Source organism: Trichosurus vulpecula, chromosome 1 (genome assembly GCF_011100635.1).
Source record: "Trichosurus vulpecula isolate mTriVul1 chromosome 1, mTriVul1.pri, whole genome shotgun sequence".
Classification (NCBI taxonomy): Eukaryota; Metazoa; Chordata; class Mammalia; order Diprotodontia; family Phalangeridae; genus Trichosurus; species Trichosurus vulpecula.
In genome coordinates, this window is record NC_050573.1 from 191,686,160 (window position 1) to 191,695,992 (window position 9,833).

At 39.7% G+C, this 9,833-nt stretch overlaps 1 pseudogene; it reads right to left on the reverse strand.

The window, feature by feature from the left end:
• Window positions 1-975: 975 nt before the first annotated feature.
• LOC118835490 lies at window positions 976-9,506 on the reverse strand (annotated as a pseudogene).
• Between the last annotated feature and the right edge of the window lie 327 nt (window positions 9,507-9,833).

Here is a 9,833-nt window from a genome sequence, read left to right on the forward strand (position 1 = left end):
ACAATTTTGAAACACTTTAGAATTCTGATAAATTTAATAAAAAAAAAAAAAACTTCAGAGGACTGAAGATTAGTCGTGCCAGCCATCTCCTTCTAGAGAAGTAATAAATTTAAAATCTGGAATGAGGCATGCCTTTTTGGACATGACCAATGAGAAATTTTTTTTCTAGACTGTGGATATTATTTGTATTTTAGTTTACTATGTTAATTCTTCAAGTAAGAACATTTAAAAATATTATCTGTCCCTGCCACTACTCCCTTCTCCCATTGAACAAATTAAAAAAAATAAAAAACAGATCTCTCAGTATATATCTACATGGTCTAACAAAACAAGTGCACACATTGGCCATATCTGAAAATGTATGTCTCTTTTTGTACTTTAAGTACATCACCTCTATGTTTAGAATTGAGTCTAGTGTTCCATCTTCATTCTTTTGGTCTCCTGTTTTATTAACACATTGATCAAAGTTCTAAAGTCTTTTGAAGCTGTTTTTCTTTATAATGTTGTTCATGATATAAATTGTTCTCCTATTCTTAACATTTTGCTCTGTATTAAATCATAAAAATTTTCCCAATTTTCTCTAAAATTGCCCATTTCCTAATTATTTTGTGGCATAATAATATTATTTTTTGGAGGCAGCTTTCAAATGCTTTATTCACTCTTTTGGATGTACTATATAAATAAATGTTTCCAGTTTGGAAAAGAATGTTATGAGCACAGTACCTGTGAGTGGGAATGGGTTTGCTGAAGACATCTTCAAAAGGGTAAAACCTTAGAAAACAACCTGGAGGCTGCAATTCAGTTCTTTACATAAAATCCTTAGTACACACACACACACACACACAAAATCAAAATGAAAAGAAAAAGGAAAGAGGGCGAGGCCCAAACAAGTCCTGGTCCTTGGTCTCCTCAGGAGCCTGAGGCTCTCAGGCTCTTAGCTGCCTTCTGCTCCTTCTCCCCCTCCTTCTCTTTCTCCTACTTCTTCACAGACAGCTCCGAGAGCTTCTCCACCACTTTGTCGGGGTTTTCTTTGACTGCTCCTTCTCTCTTTTCTCCTTTTTCTATCTCGTTCCTTGCATTCTTCAAATTTTGCCTTGAACTTCTGGGCATTTTCTGAATTTAGGAATCGAATCGCCAGCAGTTTAGGCTTGAATCTTTCATCAGCAGTCAGCGTTTGTGTTCCAGACTCAGGCCCTGTCACTGCCTGAATTGGGCTTCAGCTCCATCAATTGTGTTATATAGTTATTTGCACATATCTTCAGGGTTTTGTCCCTTCTCATGAGGAGGCAAATTGTCCCTTTCTCCTTGTTTTTCAGCAGCTTCACATCATCCGTCCTTCGCTCTTTCCATTCCGGGAGGTCATTCTCAGATGCAAATCAGAACAGCTAGGCCCACATCTTAAACAGCTCTTCTTCATCTTCTTCAAGGGTCTTAATCTCCTGCTCAGGGAGATACACGATGGGCTCAAACTGCTTCATGCTTCGAGTGATCCGCATTCTCTGTGGAGGTGTGTGCTCCTCGTGAGCTTCCCTGGCAGCCGCCACTGGAGCGGGGTGCGATGCGGCGGCCGTGGCTGATCCAGGCGGTGCCGCCGGGTTCTGTCGGGTCCGGTCCGGTCCGGTCCTTGACTCGTCTGGTACTGGCGCTGCTCGCCCGGCGTTTATCTCACCTCTGCCCTGCCGCCCGAACGTGCGCGTTCCCGGCCCCTTGGCCCTGGCAGCGGCGGGAAACAACCATAATAATATTCTTTATATACCTGTACGCATTTTGTTTATCCATTTACCAATAGTTGGAGACCTGCTTAGTTTTCAGTTTTTGGCTATCACCAAAAGAGCTACTTTAAATATTTTTTTCTACTTAAAGTTCCCATTCCTTTGATTCCTGTTGGGCAATGGATCTAGTATTGTTAGTTGGGTCAAAAGTGGTTTTTTTTTTTTTTTATGGTACAGTATGTAGGGGAAAGAGAGAGAGAAAGAGAGAGAGAGAGAGAGAGATATGTTTAAAAATTAAAAAAGAAATATTCATAGGATCATAAATTTGTATTTTGAAAAGAACCTTAGACTCCATCTAATCCAAAACCCTAATTTTAGAGATGAGGAAACTCAAGTCCACAAAAGTGAATTGACTTGTCCCAAGTTCTATAAGGAATAAACTGTCTCCCTTGAAAACATCATTAGGGTTTAAGAAAGGAATCCCAAGTCTCACTAATTCCTCTTTGCTAAACCTATATTAGTCATTTATCCTTGAAGTTATCAAAATTCACCTTGGCCCTATATAAAAGAGTAGAAAATGAAAGGTCACATATATGACATTATAAGAGAATGGAGACTATGGGAGTGAAAACGCAATTGAATAAATTGAGTTCTAGAACAATTTTTGGTTTTATTGACAATCAACACCAGAAATGAAGGGCTGCAGGCCAAATATGCCAAAATAATGGACTCCTAATGAGGGCTACAGTGTAACTCCTGATTTCTAGGAAGGTTATATTCATCAAGAGATGTGCTAAACTATTTAAGATGACTTTACACTGCAATTTGAAGATCAGAGCAAAAGCTAATCATAAAGTTGGAAGACAAGAAATATGACAGAAGAAAAAAAAAAGACCCAGTGTAGAAAGTACCTGAAAATTTAATTAAAGATTTTCCATAAACAGCTAATAAGCATATACTATGTATGAACATTGTATTGGACACTGATTGCTAGAGTGATTCAAAATTTAGATAAGATGTAGGGCATGAGTTCAATCTAAAGGCAATGTAAAATGCATGGGTAACAAAGAAAAAATGAACTTAAATTTTAATATAGTCAGGTAAATACAATTTCATATTATTACTGAGACTCAGAATAGGAGTCATGAATGTAATATAATAATGTATGATCATTATTTAAAAACATCTAATAGAATGATTTGAAGAATATATAAACAAGATACAAACCTCAATGGAACATCAAACACCTGAAGGTAGAATAATGGTGGGAAATATAGTAGATGAGGATAAAAAGAGAGTAGAGGAGGAATAACATTTTTGTGAGAACATATTAAAGACTGTCTGGTCAGATATAATATATGAATTATTTTTCCCCAAAAGGGTTTACAGAACAGATGCAATACCAAGATAAAGATCAGTTTATATAATGGAATTGCCATTTTTGCTGAGAATGGGTCTCCTATACTTACTTTTTTTTTTAAATTCGCTGATAATTTAATCAACAAAAGAGAGGAGAACTGCTACTTTGGTATCCGTTCTGACCAACTGTGTTGGTAAGCAAAATGGGATCTTAGCACTCAGTTCAACTAAGTGCCCTTGAAGAGTTTGCCCTTTGTTTCCTTGATTAGATTTGGGTGTCCTTGGTGCCTCCTTGCCTCAGGGGAGGGCCTAGTTTACACATGAGTTTGAGTGACATATCTGGGACAGCAGAGGCTTTTAGACCACGTGGGTTTAAGGTGCCTCTTTGTGACAATTCTAGGTTACATAGGTGAGTCGAATGTGTGACTCCCCCCTGATCCTGAAAAAGATATAAAACCAGGGATTGACTTTCACTTTTTTGGAGCTCTTACCCACAGCAGTGGTGGCTCAAGTGACTCTGGGCCAGCCCTCATTATGAGCTCCTGGGCTGAACCTAGATGTTGGTGACTATGAATCTGTGTTTGGTCTGTCTGTCGATGTTTGTAATTTGTTTAGGGCTCTCACTCGCGGTGGTGCTGATGTGGAGACTCCAGGCAGCTGTAGCTAAGAGCCCTCCAGCTTGTAACCCGGATGCTGAGAGTTTGTTAAACTCTGGTAACTATGTGTCGGGATTTGAATCAGACAAGGTCTGTCTGTCGATGTTTGTATTTTGTTTGTAGTTTGCTCTGAAGTTCAGCATGCTGGTTTTTTCCCTTGAACTAAGTGAATGATATTTGTATGTTCAATTCAAGTAAGCTTGTCAACCCCTTAACGTTGCTTTCCTTACTAAAGCAGATCAAAAGAACCTGTGCTTTTGCAGCATGCTGGTAGCATTCTTGCTGGTGGGCTTGTGTTGGTCTTTCACCCCCACAACCACTGCTAGTCAGATTGTTGAAACACCAACAAAGACAAGAAGGTTGATAAGTGGAAACAAAAATTTTAGAAGAAAGTGGCCATGCCATCTTAGAATTTGTATTTGAAATGTACTCCAGGAGATCAGACTTTTAAAAATTCAAAGGTATGATAAGTTCAAATTATTTCAGTGTCCCCTCCCAACCTACCTCAGTAGTCCAAGTTGGCCTTCAGTCAATTTGAGTCTAACAAATATATCTGCTACTAGTTGCTGGAGAAAACCTTTAGGATCATACAGGAAAAAAAAAAATGTCCTTTAACTTTGTCACAGAAAATCATTTAAGGACAAATGATTGGATGAACCAAAGGAGGGATGATTCAAGTGATGATTAAAAGTGAATTTCTTACAATACAATGAAAATGATCCCACTTCTCTCTTATTTTAAACTTTAACAATGTGTAATATGTACAAACTATGTACAAGTTACCATGCCAGACTCTGAGATCAGGGAAAGTGATCAGCATCTAAAGAAAGTGGTATGGTTACCCAGACACTACTTTGTTAAGTTCCAAGGTCAATAAAATATGCTCAAAAGATGGAAAAGAGTTTATCATTTAAAATGAATATGAGTGACAAAATTGCAATAATAATATTGTTAAAATTGTACCAATTTATATTTAATTTAATTGTAACTAAAAATCACAAAGGACAAATTTTCTATTAAAGAATAATATTCATTTTGGAGAGAATAAAATAAGCCTAGTTAAGAAGGAATTGAGTCCTAGAGGGGTAAAGAGTTGGTTTTAAAGAACAAAACAAAACAAAACTATAATAACAACAAAAACCACCTCCAGATTCTTTAATGAGTTTAACTCTAGTTTTAAAAATCATGGTTTTGTTATCTCTCATGGATATTGTACCATGAGTTCCAACATAGGCATAGCTCAAAGAATAGGGAAGGACTCAAAAGATACTGTTCTTGTGACACAGCATGATTGTTGTCCTATTTCTGGTATATGCTGCATTTTAAGAACTCTGACATATTGAAGTATAACCTACTCCATGAGACTCTCTTCAGGGATGCATACTGCAATAGAGATGTAGACCCAAAAGGAAAACATCCAAGTAGCTTTTCTACCACAAAGAGTTTGCCTTGCTCTCGCTCCTATCAGCATGACCAACATAGCATAGCCACAGGGACAGTTTAGGAACATGAGCCCAGAAGCCTGCATTTATAGAAGAAAGGAGAAGAAAGTCTGGTATCCTTATTGGTTATAAGCAAAATTTGCTACCTTCCTACCAAGCAATTAATTTTCTAGTATTCTTAGTTATGAATTATGTCCTGAAGTTCTTGTTTGTACATTTTCAAAGAGGACCAATGATATCATGGGTGAGGCAGAGTTATGCAAATTTGTCAGCCTCACTCTCTCTTTCTAAGTCAAAAAGTGGCATGACAAAAGTCAAGACTACTGGAGATGGCCTGGGGTACAGGGGATGAACCTGGACTCTGATTTCTGACCAAGCTCTAAAGCACTCCACAACACCTGCTTCAGCTACCTCAGTGGTCATTGGAACAAACATTCTCTTCAGCCCATTCCAACATGGAAAGACTTTGAATGATTAGTTACGGGGTATCTACCCTACCCCAAGCATATCCCAAAGAATTGAAGACACAGAAGCAGCAACAACAGTAGTATTTATATAGTGCCTACAATATTCCAGGCACTATGCTAATCACTTTAGAAATATTACCTTATTTGACCCTCACAACAACCTAGGGAGGTACATGCTGTTATTATCCCCATTCTATAGGTGAGGGAACTGAAGCAGAGGTTAAATAACTTTTTCAGGGTTACACAGCTAGTAAGTGCTTGTGTTGGTAAACAAAATGGGCTCTTAGCACTCAGTTCAACAAGTGCCCTTGAAGAGTTTGGCTTTTGTTTCCTTTGATTAATTCAGCGTATTTCATTGAGTCTTACTAGGCGCTAAGCCCCAGGCCCTGACCCCTATTAGGTGCTAAACCTATGTGGGTGTGAAGCTCCCAGGGTTCTAAGGGGAGGTGCTAACTCCAGAGCCAATCATAGCAGCCTAGGTTCTGGTCATTCAGATGATGGTTGAAACGGTATAAGAAGAGGAGGCAGAGCTATTTGCTCGGGGCTCTCACTCTTGGTGGCGCACTGATGTGGAGACTCCGGGCAGCTATAGCTAAGAAGCCCTCCCGCTGGTAAACCAGGATGCTGGGACTTTGTTAAACTCTGGTAACTATGTATTGGGATTTGAATCAGACAAGGTCTGTCTGTCGATTTTTGTACTTTGTTTGTATTTTGCTCTGAAGTTCAGGGTGCTGGTTTTTTCCCCTGAACTAAATGACTGATGTCTGTAGGCTGGATTGAAATAAGACTGTTAACCCCTTAATGTTGCTTTCCTTAGTAAAGTAGATCAAAAGAACCTGGGCTTTTGCAGCATGCTGGCAGCATTCTTGTTGTTGAGCTTGTGTTGGTCTTTCACCCCCACAACAGCTGCTAGCTGGATTGTTGAAACAGTGCTTCAGGCTGGATTTGAACTCAAGTCTTCCTTACTCCAGACCAAGCACCATGCAACCTAGCTGCCTCAAGAATTGCCTGAAAGAGTTGATAAATATGACCATTCTATAAACAGCATTTTATTAAAGGCTTACTTTATGTCAAGCATATCCCAGACTTTGAGGACACAAATTCAAAGAATGAAATAATCCCTCTTCACAATTAATTTTCATTCTAATAGATAAACAAGTATATATGAAAGTATATACAGAATAAACATAAAGAAAATAAATACAAATAACTAAAAGTGAGTTGAATGCAAGGCAGTTAGGGAAGGAAGGCACTAGAAGCTGGGGAAATCAGGCTGCATATAGAAGGCTATGCTTAAGCTGTGTACTAAACGAAGATGGAAGTGAGGTGGAGTTTATTCCAGGCATGGGTGACAGCCAGTGCAAAAGAATGGTGATAGGATATAGAGTACCATATGTAAGAAAAAGAGAGGAGGCCAATAGCTGGCCTTGAATCACATATATAATATGTGGCAAAAATAAAACTTGATTCTAGGTGTTCCAGAATCCAAGGATAGCTCTCTATCCACTGTACCACGCTGTCTCTCCAAAGAAATGCTAGGCTGCTTTAATGGAAATATAATGTACTAAACAAAGGAGGAAATATTTCACCACCTTCCGCCCTTGTCATACCACATCTGGAGAATTATGTTCAATTTTGGGTGCCACATTTAATCAGGGCTATCGGCATAGTGAATTTCATGCAGAGGAGGAGGCTGACTGGGAGGGATATGACAGCTGTATTCTAATATTTAGAGGACTGCCATATGGAAGAGACATTTGACTTATTTTGCATGGCTCTGGAAAGTAGAATTAGAACCAGTGGTTGAAAGTTATTGCCTGATAGATTTAAATTCTTTATGAAAAAGTACTCTCAAGCAGTGAGTTGTCCAAATAATAATACATGACTCAGTGTAGTGATTTCTCTGCCCCTGGTTGGGAGGTGTGGGGTGGAGATAATTAAACAAAAATTTGTATTAACAGCTGTTCAGAATATTAGAGAAGCTATTTTGGCATTGAGTGGGAATTTGGAATACATAAGTGCTAAAGTTCCATCTCTAAGGTTATTTGACTTTCTTCCCTTTGTTTGAGTTCTTTTAAGATTATTCTTCAAATTGGAGGAATGCAAAGAAGTTTAATCCTCAAGAATATTGTGAGTTTGGGACAGATGGTTTAGATAAGTTTCTGTGTTCCAAATTATATATTTTCTAGTTATAACTGGTATCTGTGTACATTTGAATGTCCCCAAGTACGTTGTGTAACCAGAGAGAGGGCATTGTAAAAGAATACAGTGGTTTGAATGCAGCTGGGTTCAGGTAACAGCTAGGATGGTACAATGATATAAAGACTTGAAGATGCATAGCTCATGTTTATATGGTGCTGTATGGTTCAAAAAGCAAGAAGATAGAGACCAAGACCTGAAGACAGGAGGTAGGGTATTGAATCCTGAGAAAGATAAATGGAAGAGAAGTTAAAAGAGGGTCCATAATAGCAGATAAAGGGCTGAAGAGGATGGCTATTATAACAGGCCAAAAATAAACCATGACATAAAGGAGAATGAAGAATTCATATTAATCTTAAATTTAAGATGTATGGAAACATAACTATATTGGTGGCATTCCTCAACTATGTTTAATTTATGCATAGGGACACTTTCACACTATAGTGAAATTTGCTTTTTTGCTAATGCTTGCAACAGTGCTTAGGTCCAATGGATAAAGCAGGAATGAGGATTCTTTCTGAGTCCGGAGGATCATTTCTAGAGGTGCAGTAGACTGAGATCATAGATATATGATAAAGGACAATAATACCCACAGTAACAAGGACAACTCAAATTTATATGGCACTTTATGTCATTATTACATATTTTTTATTTATCTGGTAAGGTTTGGAAGTTAGAGCATATTATCTATACAATAGATAAGAAGCCCTGATTTAGGGGTGCTTTAGCTCTTCTTATTATCCTCATGTAATATTGTCAAAATATTCTAGGAAATGCACAAGGATGATTGTTCAAATCTCTCTTCTGACACTGATTAGATGTGCAAACCTACGCAAATCATTTAACCTTTAACACACTTCAGGTCATTTAACCTTTATATACTTTGTTTTTGTTCTTCAGTCATTTCCAGCTATGGACGATAATGTTGCCTCTGTCACGCTTCTGCTACTTCCTTGCTCTCTCTGTCTTGGTCCCAGGAATGATACCATTGGTTTGATCCATACATTCTGGGATTATCTATCCTATTATATAAAATGTTCTAAAATCCTATATTCCAGTAACAGAGTCAAAACATAGGACTTCCTTGAGGCATCGACTATGCCCAAATGCATGAGAAACAAGAAATGAAAAGAATCACAGAGAAGATGTTTGTATCTTGATGAATAGAAGAGAAGCATTGGGAGGGTGAGGAGAGAAGACTGGAGAACTTATTACCAATTGTAATTTGTAATATTGCACCTCTCCAGATTCTAAAGAAATTCTCCCATTTTACTTGTATTTTGGAAGTGATCAGAATACTGGATTTTTTTTTTTTTTGCTGGCGACAGAGGCGTTTAATAGAAAAAAGTCTGACCAGAGATGTGTGCCTCAGGGAGAGAAGAGGGCCCCCCGCCAGGGTCTCCTCCCTGCGGCAGCCCACCTCCTCCCTCTGAGGTCTATCTCCAGGCGGAAGGCCAAGAAGCAGGCTCCCTGCCCCTGCAAGGGAGGCCCTCTGACCACCAGGGGGCCGCCTGGACACCTCCCAGCTCTCTGATAAAGTTCTTGCAGTTGAGTAGAGAGCTCGGACTTCTGGCCTCGCGCGTCCCTCCTCCACCAGACACCCTGCCCCTTTCTAGTTGTCCCACCCCCTCGGCTATAACGCTCATCTGACATAGCAGGGATCAGTACCATTCACCAGCACCGCCCCCCTGGGCCTGACCCAAGTTGTGCCCACCTCCCGCCCCGCGCGTCCCTGAAAGAACCCACCTCCTTCAACTCCCTGGGCCTGCCTGGCCCGATCTCTGGTCCTTCCTCAGATACGGGAGGGGGAAATAAATAAAGGAGCTTAGATGGGGATCTCAGGGCCCAGGGAAGGCAGGGGGCTGATCTGCCTCCCAAGGGTCCCTCGTAGTGTTTCCTCAGGCTCCTGCTTGCCCAGCCCCCTGGGCCTCACTGGCCCAGGACTGGCCGCATTCTGGAGAGCTGGAATGGAGGGCGGTCTGGATCTGGGGCGCAGGC